The 22,457-nt window shown below is 44.5% G+C and overlaps 1 long non-coding RNA gene across 2 annotated transcripts; it reads left to right on the top strand.

Moving 5' to 3' along the window:
* The first annotated feature begins 242 nt into the window (after positions 1 to 242).
* LOC113660799 lies at positions 243 to 22,285 on the top strand. 2 transcript variants are annotated; one of them, XR_003444902.2, is made up of 7 exons: positions 243 to 1,904; positions 2,135 to 2,350; positions 21,224 to 21,337; positions 21,467 to 21,544; positions 21,646 to 21,723; positions 21,859 to 21,939; positions 22,084 to 22,285. It is a non-coding gene; the product is annotated as an uncharacterized LOC113660799 (long non-coding RNA). The 2 variants fall into 2 exon arrangements; XR_003444901.2 differs by having other exon boundaries at positions 243 to 1,919.
* Positions 22,286 to 22,457: the final 172 nt, after the last annotated feature.

Genomic DNA, 22,457 nt, shown 5'->3' with positions numbered 1-22,457 from the left:
CATTGTTTCTGTGCTATGATGGGTCCTGAAACCTGACTGGAATTCTTGAAAGATATTGTTCTCCTGTAAGAAGGAGCATAACTACACCAGGTTACGTATGTAACCCGGTTCTCTGAGAAGGAAACGAGACGCTGCATCCGTGCTGACGCTATGGGAATGCTTCTGTAAGGAAGTCTGAAGCTCTCTGTGCACACACACCATTTAATGGCTCGGGAAGGACATGTGACGGAGTGATTACGCAGCATCTCGTTCCCTTCTCAGGGAACCGGGTTACATACCTAACCTGGTGTAGTTCCCTTTCGAGGGAACTTGATGCCGCGTCAGTGCTGACGCTATGGGAACGCTGGATGAGGCAATACCCCTAGCGGAGTGAGCCCAAATGCCAAGAAGCGAGGCAAGACCACACACCTCATAGGCTTGAGCTAATGGCCTCCACTACCCAGTGCACCAGGTGCTGCTGGGAAATTGGATTACCCTTATTCCAGTCCTCAAGACAGACAAAAAGGCGTGGAGGAGTTACTCCATGAGCTAAAGCGGTGGACATAAGACCTCAAGGCCCTCAGTAGGCAAAGGATATGCAGCCTCTCCTGTTCCGCCGACTCATGGGGTGCCGAGACAGTAGGCCCACAGTATGACTGGACAGCCAGCCATCCTGTGCACCTTCGAGACATATCCTGCCGCAGGGTGCAGAATATCCTTGGCCATGCCAGAAGAAAATTCTAGGCAGGTGGGGGCAATCGACAAAGCCTGCAAATCCCCCACTCTGGAGAGAGGCCAAGGCTAAGAGCACAGCCAAATTCATGGTCAGAAACTTCTCAGAGGCTGAACAGAGGTTTGGAGGTGAACAGATCCACTTCCGCCCGGCCATAAATCTGCCAAATTTGCTCCACCATGTGGGGGTGGAGACGTCACTCCCCGGGCCTCAGCACCGGCCTCAACAGGAAGTCTGCCTCCTGATCTACATGCCCTGGAATGAAAATCGCTCTCAGCAAAAAGAACCTGGTCTCTGCCCAGAGCAGAATCTGAGGTGCCAACCTGAAATGGGGGCACAAACGCAGACCGCTCTGATGATTGACATAGAGAGCCACCAAAGTGCTGTCTGTGTGTACTAAGACATGGCAGCCCCTGAGGTGTGGAAGAAAGTGTTTCAATGATAGAAGCACAGCCCTCATCTCCAGGCAGTTTATGTGTCATGAGAGATAGGGGCCCTCCCATCGACCCCAGGCAGGACGGCCATCCTAGGCCACTCCCTAGCCTGAAAATGAGGCGTCCCTCTGGAGAGTCCTACGACAGTGACACGCCCCAAGAGTGGGACCCAAGGCCAGGAGCCAGGGTCTTTCACACATAAGAAGGGTACGAAGCCCACAGCACGTAACCCTGAGGGGGTGTCTGCAAGGATGAAAGGCATCGGCCTAGCCGAATAGCTTTCACTGTTGACAAGTTGGAAGCCACCAGATCGGGAGACAGATGTGCCCGCATCGTAGTGGAGTCCCAAACTAGCCCCAGACAAGTGGTTCTTAAAAAGAGAAAGCACACAATTTTCTGGGTCCAACCTGAGGCCTAGAGACCTCATATGGGCAAGCATAGCATCTCGAGGACTGGCTGCCATAGCCTTCGACTGGGCCAGAATGAGCCAGTCGTCTAAGTAATTCAGTACATGGATGCCCTGGAGACACAACAGTGCCCAGGCAGCGTCCATGCACTTTTTAAACGTGCGTGGTGAAAGGGCTATGTTAAAAAGAAGAACACTACTGGTACACTTCGCCCCAAAAGTGAACCTGAGGAACTTCCTGTGCTCTGGCAGAATGTCTATGTGAAAATAAGCGTCCTCAAGGTCGATCGTCACAAAGGTCTTTGGACCTGATCTGAGACACGATAACCTTGAGCGTGAGCATCTTGAACCTGTAAGTCTTCAACCTGTAAGTGAATACTTTCAGTGGTGCTGCTCTGTTGTGACCCGGGCTATCTCGTGCTGCTCTGTGTTTGTTGTTTGTTTGTTTAATGTACTTTGTTTTAGCGGTTTTGATTATTAATTATTTATTATTGTTTTTTATGTTATTGCTTGCCACACGATGCTGTTTTTATTAAGAGACATGTTGCTGATTTTTTTGGTATGGATGATTACGCTTTGCAGGTGAATCAGAAGTTCGGGTCAGAGGCGGTCTTACGCTATACACCCAAGACCAACATTTACTGTTCCATTTACTGCTCAGAGTTAACACCAGTGTGCGATACGAGTATCGGGACTCATGCCATCTTGTGTTCACCGAGACGTGGTTACGAGAGGACGTGCCTGACTTTTCTCTGGTACGGGCGGATAGGAACAACTCAGGCAAGACCAAGGGTGGAGGTATTTGTGTCTATATAAATCAAAAGTGGTGCTCGCAATTCTCTGTGAGAGAGCGGGTTTGTAACTCCAACATTGAACTATTATGCCTAAGTCTGAGACCTTTTTATCTTCCATGTGAGTTTGGGAATATTTTATTATGTACTGTTTATATTCCACCCAGTGGAAATGCTGCAAATGCAGACTGTGTTCACTAACATTTTACCATTTTACCATTTTAACCATTGTGAGCTTGAAGCTGTGTTGCCTGTATTTAATCAATATGTGGACTGTAACACTAGAGGCAAAAACATCTTGGACAAATGTTATGGAAATGTTAAGAATGCTTATAGCTAAGGTTAAACCACCGTTGGGCTCCTCTGATCAGAATCAGAATCAGAACCAGAAACAGAATCAGCTTTATTGCCAGGCATGTTTACACATGCGAGGAATTTGTTTTAGTGACATAATCTCCACAGTGTAACAGGATGTCATATACAGAATAGAAGAGATTGTACACATTTACAGGTGTGAAATGTGCAGTTTAAATAAACATATGAAATATACATATGCAAATAAGTATACAATATATGCAATTTGTATGTACACATGTGAAATTGTGAAATGTGCAGTTGAAGCAAACAGTACAGACAATATGTATGCATGTATGTACAGAGTGCAAGTATGAAATGTGCAACTGAGGTATACATAGTGCAAATATTATGTGTTGTGTGTTCCATGGTGTTAATTGTTCATCAGGTGGATGGCTTGAGGGAAGAAACTGTTCCTATGTCTGGTCGTTCTGGAGCTCAGGGCTCTGTAGCGCCGACCAGATGGCAACAGTTCAAAGAGGGAGTGTGCTGGATGTGAGGGGTCCAGGGTGATTTTCTCTGCTCTTTTGCTCACTCTGGAGGAGTACAGGTCTTGGAGAGTGGGGAGAGTTGTGCCAATGATTTGCTCAGCAGTCCGGACTACCCTCTGTAGTCTTCTGAGATCGAATTTGGTGGCTGAGCTGAACCAAACAGTTACTGAGGTGCAGAGGATGGATTCGATGATGGCATTATATTCAAGTCTCTGCTTAAAAGTTAATCGGGGGTCTCCCCGTGCAGGTTCGAATCCTGCAGGCAATGCCAGCCTGTGATGGAAGTTTTGAGGTTTGAGAGAATTAAAGCATAAAATATCACACCGATAGGCACGGGCATGAGTAAAGTAGGTTTCACAGTTTATTGCATTCAGCTTTGCAGAAGGACCCAACACTCTACGTGGCTCGGGCATCTGTTTCGGATGCCTCCTGGACGCCTCCCTGGGGACTGGTGTGGACTTGCTCATAGCCCCCCAGCTCAGCAACCATGTGTTGGAGTTCACCCCGGTGAACGAGAGGGTCGTTTCCCTGCGCCTTCGGGTCGGGGATAGGTCTCTCATGGTTGTTTGTGCTTATGGGCCAAATGGCAGTGTAGAGTACCCGACCTTCTTGGCGTGTCTGGAAGGGGTGCTGGAAAGTGCTCCGACCGGGGACTCCGTCGTTCTACTGGGGGACTTCAACGCTCACGTGGGCAGTGACAGTGACACCTGGAGGGGCGTGATTGGGAGGAACGGGCCCCCCGACCTGAACCCGAGTGCTGTTCAATTCAATTCAATTCATCTTTATTTGTATAACGCTTTTTTACAATAGACATTGTCTCAAAGCAGCTTTACAGAGCATAAACATAGAGCAGAAGGAAGACATAATTAATGATGAAGGAAATAACGAATAATAAAAGAAATAAGAATTTACAGAATAAAAATTCTAGGTTATTATTAGATGTATATAGTTCACAATGTGTATGTATTTATTCCCCTATGAGCAAGTCTGAGGTGACTCAGGCAGCAGTGGCAAGGAAAAACTCCCTTAAATTGGTAAAGGAAGAAACCTTGAGAGGAACCAGACTCAAGGGGGAACCCATCCTCATATGGGTGACACTGGGGGTGTGATTGTAATATACAGTCATTTAAATGTTGTATTGGTGTAAGGATCATGGACTTTGGATCTCCTTAGTATCACAGAGTCTAACTGGAGATGTCTCAGGATTCTTAGAGTCGGCCTCGGCTCAGTGGACGTCCAAAGGCTTCGTCCCACAGAGGACGTTGGGAGCTGGTACAATGTCTGGATGCCTCGGGATGGGTACAAAGAGAGAAGCAGTGGAAAGGGATTAACACATCTGCTGTTCATAAAAATGTGCCGGTCTGATGTACTGGTGCATGATATTATGGGATGTATTATGTGTACGCCTGACTAAAGAGATGAGTTTTTAATCTACATTTAAACTGGGAAAGTGTGTCTGCACCCCGAACACTATCAGGAAGACTATTCCAAAGTTTGGGAGCTAAATACGAAAACGCTCTACCACCTTTAGTAGACTTAGATATTCTGGGAACTACCAAAAGTCCAAGAGTTTTGTGATCTCAGAGAGCGTGAAGGATTGTAACGTGTTAGAAGACTAGTTAGATACATGGGAGCTAAACCATTAAGAGCCTTGTACGTAAGTAGCAGCAGTTTGTAGTCAATTCCAAACTTAACAGGTTGCCAGTGTAGATGATAAAATATGGGTTATATGGTCATACTTTCTTGTCCTAGTGAGATCTCTGGCAGCTGCATTTTGGACTAACTATAACCTATTTATTAAAGATGCAGGACAACCACCTAGTAATGCATTACAATAGTCCAGTCTAGAGGTCATGAACGCACGAACTAGCTTCTCAGCATCAGAGACAGACAGGATGTTTCTCAGCTTGGCAATATTTCTAAGGTGGAAGAAGGCTGTTTTGGTAGATGGTATTTCATCTGGTTTTGATGAGATATATAACTGTGTGTCGTCAGCATAACAATGGAAACTAATCCCATGTCTTCTAATAATGTTCCCTAATGGAAGCATGTATATAGAGAAAAGCAGAGGTCCGAGAACTGATTCTTGAGGGACCCCATAATTAACTGGTAATAAACTGGAGGATTCACCATTTAATTCTACAAAATGGTATCGATCAGACAGGTAGGATCTAAACCAGTTTAAAGCCTGTCCATGAATACCTGTGTAATTTTGTAAGCGAGCTAGAAGAATGTTGTGGTCTATAGTGTCAAATGCAGCACTAAGGTCAAGTAGAACTAATAGTGACATACAGTCTTGGTCCGAAGCTAAGAACAAGTCGTTTGTAACTTTAACAAGTGCAGTTTCTGTGCTATGATGGGGCCTGAACCCTGACTGAAACTCTTCAAGGATGTTGCTCTCCTGTAAGAAGGAGCTCAGTTGAACAGACACAACCTTTTCAAGTATTTTAGACATAAACGGAAGGTGTGAGATAGGTCTGTAATTTGATAGTTCATTAGGAGCTAAGTTAGGTTTTTTGATGAGTGGCCTAATAACTGCCAACTTAAAAGACTTTGGGACGTAACCTAAAGATAACGAGGAGTTAATGATATTAAGAAGAGGCTCACCAGCTTTATGTAACACTTCTTTCAGTAGTTTAGTTGGGATGGGGTCTAGTGAACATGTTGTTGATTTAGCTGTAGTAATAAGTTTATCTAACTCTTCCTGTCCTGTACTTGTAAAACTGTGTAAAGCCTTAGGTGAGATTGTGTCACTGGTTGCTCTCATATTTTGCACGTCACCTATTTTATTTCTGATACTTTCGATTTTATCAGTGAAGAATCTCATAAAGTCCTCACTACTGAACTGTGATGGAATAGTGTGTTCAGATTTCTGATTTTTTTGTTAAACTAGCCACTGTGCTAAATAAAAACCTGGGATTGTTCTGGTTATTTTCTATGAGTTTGCTCAGGTGCTCAGCCCTAGCAGCTTTTAGAGCCTGTCTATAGCTGGACATACTGTCCTTATACGCAATTCTAAAAACCTCTAATTTAGTTTTTCTCTATTTCCGTTCGAGGTTACGGGTCTCCCTCTTGAGGGTGTGAGTATGACTATTATACCATGGTGCAAGTGTTTTATCTCTAACCTTCTGTAATCTGACTGGGGCAACATTGTCTAATGTGCTAGTGAATATAGCGTCTATGCTGTTAGTTATTGCATCTAGGTCGTTTGAGTTTGAGGGTACAGTAAGAAGTCCGGACAGATCAGGCAGGTTATTTGTGAATCTGTCTTTGGTGGTCGGAATAATGGTTCTACCGAGTCGATAACGTGGTGATACATAGTTAGTCTGTTCTATAGGTAGTGTGTACATTATAAGGTAATGGTCTGTGATGTCATCACTTTGAGGTATGATATCTATATCAGTGACATCTATCTTGTGTGATATTATTAAATCTAGTGTGTGGTTACGTCGATGAGTTGCACTAGTGATGTTTTGTTTGAGCCCAAGTGAGTTTAGTAAGTCCATAAATGTGAGTCCTAAAGCGTCGTTTGTGTCGTCAACATGAATGTGAAAGTCTCCTACAATTAATGCTTTGTCAAAGTTAACCAATAGGTCTGAGAAAAAATCTGTGAATTCTCTAAGAAAAACTGTGTAGGGCCCTGGGGGTCTGTAAATGGTCGCTAAAGTAAGAGACATCAGGGATTTCTTCGTGTGCATGTGCAATAGTGTAACATTAAGGACGAGCACTTCAAAAGAACCAAATCTATGCTGTGTTCTCTGGGTAGCAGTAAGGTAATCACTAAGGATAGTGGCGACACCACCTCCACGACCAGTCAGACGAGGCTCGTGCTTATATCCTGATGGTGTAGACTCGTTTAGACTGATGTATTCATTTGGTTTAATCCACGTTTCGGTGAGGCAGAGTGCAGTAAGGCTATTATCTGAGATCATTTCATTTACAATAAGTGCTTTGGGTGCAAGCGATCTAATGTTCAGAAGTCCAAACCTTAAGAACTGTTTTTGTTTGTTTCTTTGCCATTTTTCTGGTCTAATTACAGTAAGATTATTTCAAGAACTTCTCATGTATTTACTTTTTGATCTCACTGCTCGGGGAACAGACACAGTTTCTATAGGGTGAGCTATGTGTGCATTTTTTGTGTCAATGTGCTGAGGTGAAGGATGGCTATTGAGATTTAAATTTAAAGAGTAGTTTACCAGTCAGAAGGTGTTCAGCGCCCTGGAGATGTGGTCCGAGAGAATCTCCGCTCCAACTCTGCTGGGGTGCAGGCCGTCAGCACGGAATAGCCTAGGACGCTCCCAGAAAACATTCCAATTATCAATAAAGAGTAGTTTCTGAGCCTGACACCATGACTGTAACCATTCATTTAAAGCAAAAAGTCTACTGAACCTTTCAATTCCTCGCTGGTATGTTGGAAGCGGTCCAGACACGATGATCCTCGTCGTGGGCGCTGTGCTGCGAACCGTCTCCACCAGGGTGTTGAAGTCCCTCTTCAGGATCTCCGACTGCCTCAGGCTGGTGTCGTTCGAGCCGACATGAAGAACCACAGCTCTGGTGTTTCTGCTCACGACAGGTACCTGTGCAGAGACATCAAGAACACGAGCACCAGGCAAGCAGTGAGTGCGTGCCTTACCTTTAGCCACTGTGGGAAAATAATTTTAAGTCATTGTTTTATTTGCTTTTATTTCTAGCATATTTTTGTGTATCATGTAGAAGCGAAATCAAGTTACAATGCTAGTTAAATTCAAACTTTACATTAGACTTGTGGTTCCTGTATTTCATTAATATGAAAGGAAAAGGGGCAAGGTAACTCAGGTTATCATTTGTCTCTTTGTGCCATTTGTCCCGTTGTTTAAGGTGGCCATTTGATTCAAGGTCCGAGTCAAGAAGGAATGCCAAGCATTAGAGGCGAACTCGTTTCTATGTTAATGAAGGGGTCTGAGAAAGACTGTTATGTTAATGGGATTAAGGGTGAAAGTCCAGGATCTGGAGTGGGGGCTGTTACATCCTTTCATGTTTTGTTTGTCACCCGAGTGTTTTGTCGCTATCTGATTGGACTGCCCCCTAAAATGTGTATATTTACAATGTATTACAACTGTAAGTCAGACTTGATGACTGCAGCACCCGTACCAGTACGCTCTGACTTGCAGACTCGTTTCATCGTGTATCTACAATAAAGACTACTGCACAAGGATATCCAAGTCTCCTGGTCTTCTCTGGAAAAAGTTTACAACACCACCATAGCACGGAAGTAGCGGACGATGGAGTCTCCGATGATCACGTTGTCGCAGTCCGTCTTGCGAAGGGGGGCAAAGCGGTTCCGTGTGGGGATCTCGAAGACCAGCGGTGGTGGAGAGGGAGAGGTCCTCGGCTGGGGACCGGCACGCGTCCTCCGCTGCTGCACCCAGGGCCTGCGGTGTCCTGGCGCCGGAGTGAACAGCTCCTGGGCAGGCCACTTCATCGGTGTGTTGGGCCTGGACAGAGAAACACGCGGGGTAGAGGTGGAGGGAGTGGTAATTACATCCCGGGAGTTTACCTGAGACAGGTGAGCGACCGAACGGGGAGATTCCAGCGTGGCTTTCCGCTCCCGCAGCTCGGCCTGCTTCACCTGTAGTTCACGGATCTGCTTCTCCACAGCATCCAGCTCCAGTTCTACCGAGTGCAGCTCCAATGCGTCCTCACCTGTGCTCAAAGGCAGAGACATAACCAACATGATGTTACAGAGCAAGTACAACAGATTGTAGTAGCGGTAGCCGAGCTAACAGGCTAGTTGTGCTAGCCGGCTAGAAGCGAACTATTTGACCTATTTATTTATTTATATATTGTATATCACTTGCTTCTAAATGAGAAAGGACATGGAGGAGAGCAGGGTGGGAGCGAGCCACTGGACTGAGCAGGTCAACTCCCTGCCTCTCACTCCAGTCTGTGAAATGAAAATGTGGAAGATGCGAGAGCTTGTACTAGCGGTAGCCAAGCTAACAGGCTAGTTGTGCTAGCCGGCTAGAAGCGGACTATTTAACCTATTTATTTATTTATTGTATATCACTTGCTTCTAAAAGATGGGAAAGGACGTGGAGGAGAGCAGGGTGGGAGCGAGCCACTGGACTGAGCAGGTCAACTCCCTGCCTCTCACTTTAGTCTGTGAAATGAAAATGTGAAAGATGCGAGAGCTTGTACTAGCGGTAGCCGAGCTAACAGGCTAGTTATGCTAGCTGGCTAAAAGCTGATGCTGCGGGACAAGTAAATACAATGTCAAGAATAAAGGTGTAAGTAGGTTAAAGTGTAAACTCAAGATAACTCGGAATTGAATAAAAAATACTCAGCCAGGCATATGAATTGGAAGATGCGAGAGCTTCCTGTGTGCAGCTTGGTTCCTGTGTGCAGCTTGCTTCCTGTGTGCCATCTCATCTGTGCCATCTGTGTTCTGTTATTGGACTTCTGTGCTAGTCACAGATTGTCCATAACGAACACCATGTTCAAGCATAAGGGTGTCCATCAGTACACATGGCACCAGGACACCCTAGGTCGGAAGTCGGTGATCGACTTTGTGGTTGTTTCATCTGACCTCCGGCCGTATGTCTTAGACACTCGGGTAAAGAGAGTGGCGGAGCTGTCAACTGATCACCACCTGGTGGTGAGTTGGATCCGATGGCGGGGGAGGAAGTCGGACAGACTTGGCAGACCCAAACGTACTGTGAGGGTCTGCTGGGAATGTTTGACAGAGTCTCTGGTCAGAGAGATCTTCAACTCCCACCTCCGGCAGGGCTTCAATCAGATCCCGAGGGAGGTTGGAGACATCGAGTCTGAGTGGACCATGTTCTCCATTGTCGACGCGGTCACTCGGAGCTGTGGCCGTAAGGTCTCCGGTGCCTGTCGTGGTAGCAATCCCCGAATCCGTTGGTGGACCCCGGAAGTAAGGGATGCCGTCAAGCTGAAGAAAGAGTCCTATTGAGCCTGGTTGGCTCAGGGGACTCCGGAGGCAGCAGATAGGTACCGAAGGGCCAAGCGAGCTTAAGTCCGGGTGGTTACGGAGGCAAAAACTCGGGTCTGGGAGGAGTTCGGTGAGGCCATGGAGAAGGACTATTGGTTGGCCTCAAAGAAATTTTGGCAAACCGTCCGGCGCCTCAAGAGGGGGAAGCAGTGCCCTGCTCACACTGTTTACAGTGGGAGTGGGAATCTGCTGACTTCGACTGGGGACATCCTTGGACGGTGGAAGGAATACTTCGAGGTTCTCCTCAACCCCAGCGACATGTCTTCCACTGAGGAAGCAGAGGGCGGGGGCTCAGTTGTGGACTCATCGATTCCACAAGTTGAGGTCACTGAGGTAGTTGAGAAGCTCCTCAGTGGCAAGGCAGCGGGGGTGGATGAGATCCACCCTGAGTACCTCAAGTTTCTGGATGTTGTGGGGCTGTCTTGGTTGACACGCCTCTGCAACATCACATGGAGGTTGGGGACAGTGCCTCTGGACTGGCAGACTGGGATTGTGGTCCCTCTGTTTAATAAGGGGGACTGGAGGGTGTGTTCCAACTATAGGGGGATCACAATTTGGAGATGGCTTTCGACTGTGTCCCCTGTGGTGACCTGTGGGGGTTGCTCTGGGAGTATGGGGTCCGGGGCCCTCTGTTAAGGGCTGTTCGGTCCCTATATGACCGGAGCAGGAGTTTGGTTCGCATTGCCGGCAGTAAGTCAGACTTGTTCCCGGTGCATGTTGGACTCCGGCAGGGCTGCCCTTTGTCACCGGTCCTGTTCATTACTTATATGGACAGGATTTCTAGGCGCAGTATGGGGCCGGAGGGAGTCCGGTTTGTGGACCACAGGATTTCGTCTCTGCTTTTTGCAGATGATGTTGTCCTGCTGGCTTCCTCAAACCAGGACCTTCAGCGTGCACTGGGACGGTTTGCAGCCGAGTGTGAAGCGGCGGGGATGAGAATCAGCACCTCCAAGTCCGAGGCCATGGTTCTCAGTCGGAAAAGGGTGGCTTGCCCCCTTCAGGTTGGTGGAGAGCTCCTGCCTCAAGTGGAGGAGTTTAAGTATCTTGGGGTCTCGTTTACGAGTGAGGGAAGGATGGAGCGGGAGATCGACAGGCGGATTGGTGTATCTTCTGCAGTGATGCGGTCGATATACCGATCTGTTGTGGTGAAGAAAGAGCTGAGCCACAAGGCGAAGCTCTCTATTTACCGGTCGATCTACGTTCCTACCCTCACCTATGGTCATGAGCTTTGGGTCATGACCGAAAGGACGAGATCCCGGATACAGGCGGCCGAAATGAGTTTCCTCCGCAGGGTGGCTGGGTGCTCCCTTAGAGATAGGGTGAGGAGCTCGGTCACTCGGGAGGAGCTCAGAGTAGAGCCGCTGCTCCTCCACATCGAGAGGAGTCAGCTGAGGTGGCTCGGGCATCTGTTTCGGATGCCTCCTGGACGCCTCCCTGGGGAGGTGTTCCGGGCATGTCCAACCGGGAGGAGGCCCCGGGGAAGACCTAGGACACGCTGGAGGGACTATGTCTCTCGGCTGGCCTGGCAACACACCCATGAAGTGGCCTGCCCAGGAGCTGTTCACTCCGGCGCCAGGGCACCGCAGGTCCTGGGTGCAGCAGCGGAGGACGCGTGCTGGTCCCCGGCCGAGGACCTCTCCCCCTCCACCACCGCCGGTTTTCGAGATCCCCACCCAGAACCGCTTCGCCCCCTTCGTGAGACGAACTGCGACAACATGATCATCGGAGACTCCATCGTCCGCCACGTCTGTGCTACTGTGACTAAAGGTAAGCCACTCACTGCTTGCCTGGTGCTTGTTTTCTTGATGTCTCTGCACAGGTACCTAGAGTCGTGAGCAGAAACACCAGAGCTGTGGTTCTTCATGTCAGCTCAAACGACACCAGACTGAGGCAGTCGGAGATCCGTGGGACTTCAACACCCTGGTGGAGACGGTTCGCAGCACAGCACCCACGACGAGGATCATCGTGTCTGGACTGCTTCCAACATACAAGCAAGGAACTGAAAGGTTCAGTAGACTGTTTGCTTTAAATGAATGGTTACAGTCATGGTGTCAGGCTCAGAAACTACTCTTTATTGATAATTGGAATGTTTTCTGGGAGTGTCCTAGGCTATTCCGGGCTGACGGCCTGCACCCCAGCAGAGTTGGAGTGGAGATTCTCTCGGACCACATCTCCAGGGCGCTGAACACCTTCTGACTGGTAAACTACTCTTTAAATTTAAATCTAAATAGCCATCCTTCACCTCAGCACATTGACACAAAAAATGTACACAAAGCTCACCCTATAGAAACTGTGTCTGTTCCCCGAGCAGTGGGATCAAAAAGTAAATAGGTGAGAAGTTTTCGAAATAATTTTACTGTAATTAGACCAGAAAAATGCCAAAGAAACAAACAAAAACAGTTCTTAAGGTTTGGGCTTCTGCACATCAAATCGCTTGCACGCAAAGCACTTATTGTAAATGAAATGATCTCAGAAAATAGCCTTACTGCACTCTGCCTCACCAAAACTTGGATTAATATAAATGAGTACATCAGTCTAAACGAGTCTACACAATCAGGATATATCTATAAGCATGTCAGACTGGTAGTGGAGGTGGTGTCACCACTATCTTTAGTGATTTCCTTAGTATTACCCAGAGAACACAGTATAGATTCAATTCTTTTGAAGTGCTCGTCCTTAATGTTACACTATCGCACATGCACACGAAGAAATCCTTGATGTCTCTTGCTCTAGCGACCATGTACAGACCCCCAGGGCCCTACACAGTTTTTCTTAGAGAATTCACAGATTTTTTCTCAGACCTATTGGTTAACTTTGACAAAGCATTAATTGTAGGAGACTTTAACATTCATGTTGACGACACAAACGACACTTTAGGACTCATATTTACGGACTTACTAAACTCACTTGGGCTCAAACAAAACATCACTAGAGCAACTCATCGACTAGATCACACACTAGATTTAATAATATCACACAGAATAGATGTCACTGATATAGATATCATTCCCCAAAGTGATGACATCACAGACCATTACATCATAATGTACACACGACCTATAGAACAGACTAACTGTGTCTCCTCAAGTTATCGACTCGGTAGAACCATTATTCCGACCACCAAAGACAGATTCACAAATAACCTGCCTGATCTGTCTGGACTTCTTACTGTACCCTCAAACACTTGCACCGTGGTATAATAGTTATACTCATACCCTCAAGAGGGAGACCCGTAACCTCGAACGGAAATGGAGAAAAACTAAATTAGAGGTTTTTAGAATTGCGTATAAGTTCAAGTTTTCTTTATTGTCAACTCTTTCACATGTACAATACATACACAAAAAAAGAATTGAAAATGTATTTCTCTCAGTCCCATGGTGCAAAATATTAGCAATGAAATTTAAATAAAGTGCAAGGCATATGTAGATACAGTGAAGAATAAGCAGACCAATGCTGCACAAAGTGACTGGTGCATGTTTTCGTATGTTAGTTGGAGGGGGGAGTGGAAGGACCTGGTGATGTGGGATCTGAAGGGGAGTGTTGGATTCATAGATCTGTGGTGCCTGTGGCAGAAAAGAGAAGTGGAGGCAAGTTTGAGAGCGAGTTCAGCTTCCTGACAGCCTGATGAATGAAGCTGTCCTTCAATCTGTTGGTCCTGGCCCGGAGACTTTGCAATCTCCTCCCTGATGGCAGCAGACTGGAGAAGCTGTGTAATGGGTGTGTGGGATCACCTGCAATGCAGAGGGCTTTTCGCGTGAGACGGGTCTCGTAAATGTCCTGGAGGGAGGGGAGAGAGACACCAATAATCCTCTCAGCTGCTCTCACTATGCGCTGTAGTGTCTTCCGGCAGGATGCATTGCAAGCACCGTACCACACAGTGATGCAGCTTGTCAGCTACAGACAGGCTCTAAAAGCTGCTAGGGCTGAGCACCTGAGCAAACTCATAGAAAATAACCAGAACAATCCCAGGTTTTAATTTTGGAAAACAGCTAGTTTAACAAAAAATCAGAAATCTGAGCACACTATTCCATCACAGTTCAGTAGTGAGGATTTTATGAGATTCTTCACTGATAAAATTGAAAGTATCAGGAATAAAATAGTGACACAATCTCACCTAAGGCTGTACAGAGTTTTACAAGTACAGGACAGGAAGAGTTAGATAAATGTATTACTACAGCTAAATCAACAACTTGCTCACTAGACCCCATCCCAACTAAACTACTGAAAGAAGTGTTACATAAAGCTGGTGAGCCTCTTCTTAATATTATTAACTCCTCGCTATCTTTAGGTTACGTCCCGAAGTCTTTAAAGTTGGCAGTCATTAGGCCACTCATCAAAAAAACCTAACTTAGATCCTAATGAACTATCAAATTACAGACCTATCTCACACCTTCCGTTTATGTCTAAAATACTTGAAAAGGTTGTCTGTTCAACTGAGCTCCTTCTTACAGGAGAGCAATATCCTTGAAGAGTTTCAGTCAGGGTTCAAGCCCCATCATAGCACAGAAACTGCACTTATTAAAGTTACAAATGACTTGTTCTTAGCCCCGGACCAAGACTGTATGTCCTCATTAGTTCTATTTGACCTTAGTGCTGCATTCGACACTATAGATCGCAACATTCTTCTAGATCGCTTACAAAATTACACAGGTATTCATGGACAGGCTTTAAGTTGGTTTAGATCCTACCTGTCAGACCGATAGCATTTTGTAGAATTAAATGGTGAATCCTCCAGTTTTTTACCAGTTAATTATGGGGTCCCTCAAGGATCAGTCCTAGGACCTCTGCTTTTCTATATATACATGCTTCCATTAGGGAACATTATTAGAAGACATGGGATTAGTTTAAATTTTTATGCTGACAACACAGAGTTATATATCTCATCAAAACCAGATGAAATAGCCACAGTGTCCAAATTAACTCAATGCCTTAGAGAGATAAAAGACTGGATGAGCTGCAATTTTCTGTTGTTAAACTCTGATAAGACTGTAAGACTCTCACAACTTAACTTCCATTTAGAGGGATGTACTGTTACTGATACTGTTAGTAGCTCGACAGTGAAAGACCCCGGTGTTATACTAGACAGCAACTTGTCTTTTAAAAATCATATCGCCCATACTACAGCCCTACAAAACAGCCTTCTTTCACCTTAGAAATATTGCCAAGCTGAGAAACATCCTGTCTGTATCTGATGCTGAGAAGTTCATGCATTCATGAACTCTAGACTGGACTATTGTAATGCATTACTAGTTGCTTGTTATGGATCTTTAGTTAGCAGGCTACCGTTTTCTTATTTAGCTCCCAAACTTTGGAATAGTCTTCCTGATAGTGTTCGGGGCTCAGACACACTTTCCCAGTTCAAAAGCAAATTAAAAACTCACCTCTTTAGTCAGGCGTACACACAATACATCCCATAAAATTATGCACCAATACATTAGACTTGCACTTTTTTTTTTATGAACATCAAATATGTTAATCCCTCTACACTGCTTCTCTCTTTCTACCCATCCCGAGGCTTCCAGACATTGTACCAGCTCCGATCGTCTTCCGTGCAATGAAGATTTTGGACCTCCACTGAGATGAGGCTGATTCTATGAAAATCCTGAGACATCTACAGATCTACCAGCTCCAGTTGGACTCTATGATACCATTCAACACTTGTTTTACTGTATATATATATTTAATCACACCCCCAGTGTCACCCAGATGAGGATGAGGTCCCCTTTGAGTCCGGTTCCTCTCAAGGTTTCTTCCTTACCAATTTAAGGGAGTTTTTCCTTGCCACTGCTGCCTGAGTCACCTCAGACTTGCTCATTGGGGATAAATAAATACATACATACACACTGTGAACTATATATATCTTAATTTTTTACTATATTAATTCTTTTTTCTCCTTAAGTTTAACTTCTGTTCTATGTTTGTTCTGTAAAGCTGCTTTGAGACAAAGCCCATTGTAAAAAGCGCTATACAAATAAACTTGAATTGAATCAATGTTTGATCATTTTACCGTGGCCGCTGGGGTGGGGGGTGCCGGCTATACAATTAAATTAAAATGAATCATTTTAATTTAATTCTATTTAAACATGCCTTTTTAACTCAATACAATGCTAAATAAATGAGAACCCTGAGCTAGTTTCTTTGCAACGAGACGGTTCCATCTGGGGTAAGGTTGTAGACTGTCCCTTGGAATCGGTCTTTTAGGTCAGTGGTCCCCAACCTTTTTTACGCCGTGGACCGGTCAATGTTTGATCATTTACCGTGGCCTGCTGAGATTTAATTTGAGATAATTAAGTCGTCAATTCAGAAAAACAAAGCAAAAAACTTTTTATGCATGAAAAATTCTCATAATTCTGAGATAATTAAGTCGTTAATTCAGAAAAACAGAGTAGATTTTTTTCCTCAAGTGAATGCAATACGCTTCCATAAAGAGAGGTGGAAAGAGAGTGGAAAAAGGGAGCTGCTCAAAGCTCTGCACTTTTCTTTTATTCAGTAAATTCTGCCCTGTTCTATTTTACCTGATATGTCCTTTAGCCTAAAGTTTCTGTGTTATTAATGTAGTTAATGTTTAAAAAAGGGGCAGCTCAAAAGTCTTCTGTTTCAGTTTGTTCTTAAAGATTAAAAGTACTTTTATTTTATTCAGAAGATTCTGAATGTTTTACATGAAATCTAGGCCCTAAGTTCAGGCTGCACAAAGCTGTGTTTGTACTTTTTATTTTATTCAGAAGAAATTCAGTGTCGGGGGTCTGTTACTTGACATGTACTAAAGACAACTACAGGATTGTTTTCCATTCAAGTGCCAGACAAGTTCAGACTGAAAACACTTGGAATTTAACAATAAATTATATAGAAATGTGTGTGTGTTATTGATTTTATTAACATGAGGGTGCACTATTTTAAGTGACAATATAAGATTCGTACCTTTGCTGGGAGGAAATTTTAGTAACTGGACCTCTTTGAATTTTAATTGAATACCCCTGCTGTCATGAAGAGACAAAGGCGAGTGAGGATCCGAGTGCAGTTGAACTTTTACTAAACTAAAACAAGAAATAAACAATAAATAGGCAGGCAAAAACAGGCCAGAACACTGGGCGGTACAGGGAACCGGAACAGAGACAGAGACATAAACAGACAACATAATACACCAACAACAACTTACACCAGGGAAGTGGACAAACAGAGTAGATATGGTGAACAAGAACCAATCACAAGGTGGAGACAATCAAAGACTAGGACAAAACACCTGGGGAAGAGATTGAGTGCAATTAATGTCCATGGTAACAAATAAGTGGGCGGGGCCAACAATTAATAGCAGGGAATGACAGCAGACAGAAACAAAGGAAAACACAGACAGACTCATTACACCTGCTCTAATGTATAACATTTTTAAATGCTGTCTATGTTCAGTGGAACATTCTTGCTGGGTTTAAGTCTGACGTAAGAAAACATTTTCTTACAAATCGACAATATATGATTTTGTTGTGTTTCACAAGCTTCTTCTTCTTCTTCTTCTTCTTCTACCGCTTATCCGGGGCCGGGTCACAGGGGCAGCAGTCTAAGCAGGGATGCCCAGACTTCCTTCTCCCCAGACACTTCCTCCAGCTCTTCTGGGGGAATACCGAGGCGTTCCCAGGCCAGCCGAGAGACACTTCCCCGGGGCCTCCTCCCGGTTGGACATGCCCGGAACACCTCCCCAGGGAGGCGTCCAGGAGGCATCCGAAACAGATGCCCGAGCCACCTCAGCTGACTCCTCTCAATGTGGAGGAGCAGCGGCTCTACTCTGAGCTCCTCCCGAGTGACCGAGCTCCTCACCCTATCTCTAAGGGAGCACCCAGCCACCCTGCGGAGGAAACTCATTTCGGCCGCCTGTATCCGGGATCTCGTCCTTTCAGTCATGACCCAAAGCTCATGACCATAGGTGAGGGTAGGAACGTAGATCGACCGGTAAATAGAGAGCTTCGCCTTGTGGCTCAGCTCTTTCTTCACCACAACAGATCGGTATATCGAATGCATCACTGCGAGACCCCAAGATACTTAAACTCCTTCACTTGAGGCAGGAGCTCTCCACCAACCTGAAGGGGGCAAGCCACTCTTTTCCGACTGAGAACCATGGCCTCGGACTTGGAGGTGCTGATTCTCATCCCCGCCGCTACACACTCGGCTGCAAACCGTCCCAGTGCACGCTGAAGGTCCTGGTTTGAGGAAGCCAGCAGGACAACATCATCTGCAAAAAGCAGAGACGAAATCCTGTGGTCCCCAAACCGGACTCCCTCCGGCCCCATACTGCGCCTAGAAATCCTGTCCGTATAAGTAATGAACAGGACCGGTGACAAAGGGCAGCCCTGCCGGAGTCCAACATGCACCGGGAACAAGTCTGACTTACTGCCGGCAATGCGAACCAAACTCCTGCTTCGGTCATATAGGGACCGGACAGCCCTTAACAGAGGGCCCCGGACCCCATACTCCCAGAGCACCCCCCACAGGTCACCACGAGGGACACAGTCAAAAGCCTTCTCCAAATCCACAAAACACATGTGAACTGGTTGGGCAAACTCCCATGAACCCTCCAGCAACCTGGCGAGGGTATAGAGATGGTCCAGTGTTCCACGACCGGGACGAAACCCGCATTGTTCCTCCTGAATCCGAGGTTCGACTATCGGCCGAATTCTCCTCTCCAGTACCCTGGCATAGACTTTTCCGGGGAGGCTGAGGAGTGTGATCCCCCTATAGTTGGAACACACCCTCCAGTCCCCCTTCTTAAACAGAGGGACCACCACCCCAGTCTGCCAGTCCAGAGGCACTGTCCCCAACCTCCATGCGATGTTGCAGAGGCGTGTCAACCAAGACAGCTCCACAACATCCAGAGACTTGAGTTACTCAGGGCGGATCTCATCCACCACCGGTGCCTTGCCACTGAGGAGCTTCTCAACTACCTCAGTGACCTCAGCTTGGGGAATCGACGAGTCCACAACTGAGCCCCCGCCCTCTGCTTCCTCAGTGGAAGACATGTCGGTGGGGTTGAGGAGAACCTCGAAGTATTCCTTCCACCGTCCGAGGATGTCCCCAGTCGAAGTCAGCAGATTCCCACTCCCACTGTAAGCAGTGTGAGCAGGGCACTGCTTCCCCCTCCTGAGGCGCTGGACAGTTTGTCAGAATTTCTTCGAGGCCAACTGATAGTCCTTCTCCATGGCCTCACCGAACTCCTCCCAGACCCGAGTTTTTGCCTCCGTAACCACCCGGGCTGAAGCTCGCTTGGCCCTTCGGTACCTATCAGCTGCCTCCGGAGTACGTTTGGGTCTGCCAAGTCTGTCCAACTTCCTCCCCCGCCATCGGATCCAACTCACCACCAGGTGGTGATCAGTTGACAGCTCCACCCCTCTCTTTACACGAGTGTCTAAGACATACAGCCGGAGGTCAGGTGAAACAAGCACAAAGTCGATCATCGACTTCCGACCTAGGGTGTCCTGGTGCCAGCTTGTGAAACCCCTGATTGGGTTTCACAAGCTGAAAGAAGGAAATAATACTCTACTAATAAATAAAGTCTGAGCTCTAAATCTGAATTTTTAAGCTATCGTTACATAAATGCTAATTTTGGACTAACTGTTAATCTGTAATATTTACTATATTAGCATAATACGTATATGATGCTAAATCTCTTTCTATAAGACTTCAGAAAACATCTTGTGAGCAGATTTAAGCAGTTATTTTTTACATTATTTTATCATTTTATTTGTATATTTTTGTGATACTTTGGCAATAAAAAAAATATTTTTATTAAGATTGTTATTTATCACTTTAATATTCTTTTTAACTTAAAAATAATTTAATTCCTCACTGTTTGTGTCATTGTGTTGTACAAATGATTTGTAAAAGTGTTTGTCTTTAACCCTCTGGGGTCGACAGGCTCGCAGGCGCGTTTTTGGCGCTTTTTTCCTCTTCAACATGAAATCCACTTAAAATACTCCGTCATTCATAATCATACACATACATCATTAGAAACTGTGAAGTGTCTACTTTTATTTGACTGCCTTCATAATAACAACAAAACGCTGTGCTTTTGGCAAATAAAGAAAATAACCAGGGTGTGCATTCAGACATCTCTGTCTCCTTGACCATCTTCCTTAAACACGTTACAAACATGAACTGATAACTCCGCCAATACTTATCACACGAACATGATACATATGTCTAATGAAAGCCTGAAATGTCTATGTTTAAATGAGGTAATTAAAATCGAAAGCAAATGTTGTCTTTTTGTGTAATCTGTATGTAAGTAAAGAGAGGTACAGTTTTTCTGCCTCGACCTCATTAGCGCTTAATGTGATCCCACATACCGCGCACGCGCCATTCATATGAAAATTACCTGAGTGGGCTATGCAACAAGATCAACACCCCCAAACAATGCTATAAGAAGCATAAAGTTTTAATAGATTCATTCACTTATCGACACGCTGGGAAGATGAAATGGACTCCGACGATGAACAATTGTATTTTGAAGAGCGACTTGATCCAGCTGAGGATATAATTTCTGAAGAGTACGTTTTACTTACATTTGTTGAAATCTTGTGTGATGTAAAATTATATATACTGTACGGTATACAGACTATTTGCAAGAAGATGTTCAGAGCGAATTTATAGAAACGTCTCGTAATTGGCAACTTTTATTTACCTTAAAATGTTAGTTCTTATTAAGCAGTATGCTGATTAATGTAATGTGAAATACGATATTTTATATAGCAATATCATTATTTAGAATATATTTTGACTAGTGTTTATGTCTCAAGTAGTCTTGTTTACGTGACTATCTGTTCGGGTGTAAATGTATCGATGTGGTGTCGATGAGCTGTAAATGTGCCCGGAGATATGTCATGTGTTAAATTAAAATGTTTAGCCATAAAAATGTCTGTAAATGCCCGTTAACAAACATATACAGCGCATCTCTGTACCCAATTATCTTATCTCAGCTATGCTTGACTGCCTTAGTTATTGCTTTATAAGTTTGTTATTGTCTTGAATACATTATATTAATTATTAAAAACTTTTTTAGGAATGTGGCTGCATCACTCTTGTCTTCACCTGCACCGACTGCAACACTTTCACCTTCGTTTGATGCTCACACAGGGGCACGCGGCAACGAGAACAATAAAGACTACGTCCACATGTAACCATTTTTTTCTAATATGCATGCAGAATATTTGTATTACTGATGTGGAAAATACATTATATTAATTGTTTTGCTTTGTAAATACTTTGAAAAATACATGATACTAAATAGGATTTTTTTTTTTAGGAATGTAGCTGCAACACGTTCACCTTCGTCTGACACTCGCACAAGGGCACGAAGCAACGTGACCGACATTCATCCTGTGTAAGCAACATTTACCGTTTTTTATGTTCTCAGTATTAGTAATACTAGTGTGTTGCTTTGTACTTTGGAAATACATGATACTAATTATGATATTTTTTTAGGAATGTGGCTGCAACACGTTCACCTTCGTCTGACACTCGCACGAGGGCACGCAGCAATGCAACTGGGAACAAAAAAGAGTACGTCCACTCTTGTACCCATTTTTCATTTATATTTTATATTAGTATATATTAGTTATATATTATTAATACTAATGTGTTGCTTACTACTTTGGAAAATACACGATGAGACTAATTATGATTTTTTTTATTTAGGAATGTGTCTGCATCACCTTTACCTGCTACTCACACACGCCGTAGGTCTCTTTCAGTTCTCAAAGCAACTGAGACTAATGTGTAAGTACAGTTTATTAAAGTGTCACTGCTACAGTAAAATACTGCGTAATAATTTTATTTGATATTTTATTTTTGATTCAAAATTTTTCAAACCCTAACTATTTATTTATTTATTTATTTATTTATTTATTTATTTATTTACAGATTTAACACTGACAGTGATAATGCACCTGTTGCAAAGAGACTTAAGAACAACATCCAGGCAAGCAGCAGGCAGTCCTTTCTGTCATGCAAAACATGTAATGTTCCCTTGTGTGTTCAGTTAAATAGGAACTGTTTTGAACAATGGCATGACGACATTTAACAAATTTATATTTATATAAATATTTTATTTATATGTGAAGTATTTTTCGATACACACCAAACTGTACATTTACAGCTGACATTTTGAATCATTGAATACAATAAAGCTTCTTGACTCTTGACTATTGTATTGTTCATGTTTTTTTAATATTGGTAAAATAAAAGTCTTATTTTGTCAAGTACAGATATAAATAAAATCTTAAGTCTTTTGTACT

This window comes from Tachysurus fulvidraco, chromosome 5 (genome assembly GCF_022655615.1).
Source record: "Tachysurus fulvidraco isolate hzauxx_2018 chromosome 5, HZAU_PFXX_2.0, whole genome shotgun sequence".
NCBI lineage: Eukaryota > Metazoa > Chordata > Actinopteri > Siluriformes > Bagridae > Tachysurus > Tachysurus fulvidraco.
Note: the sequence above shows the minus strand (reverse complement) of the source record. Positions and strands in the feature narration are given on the sequence as shown.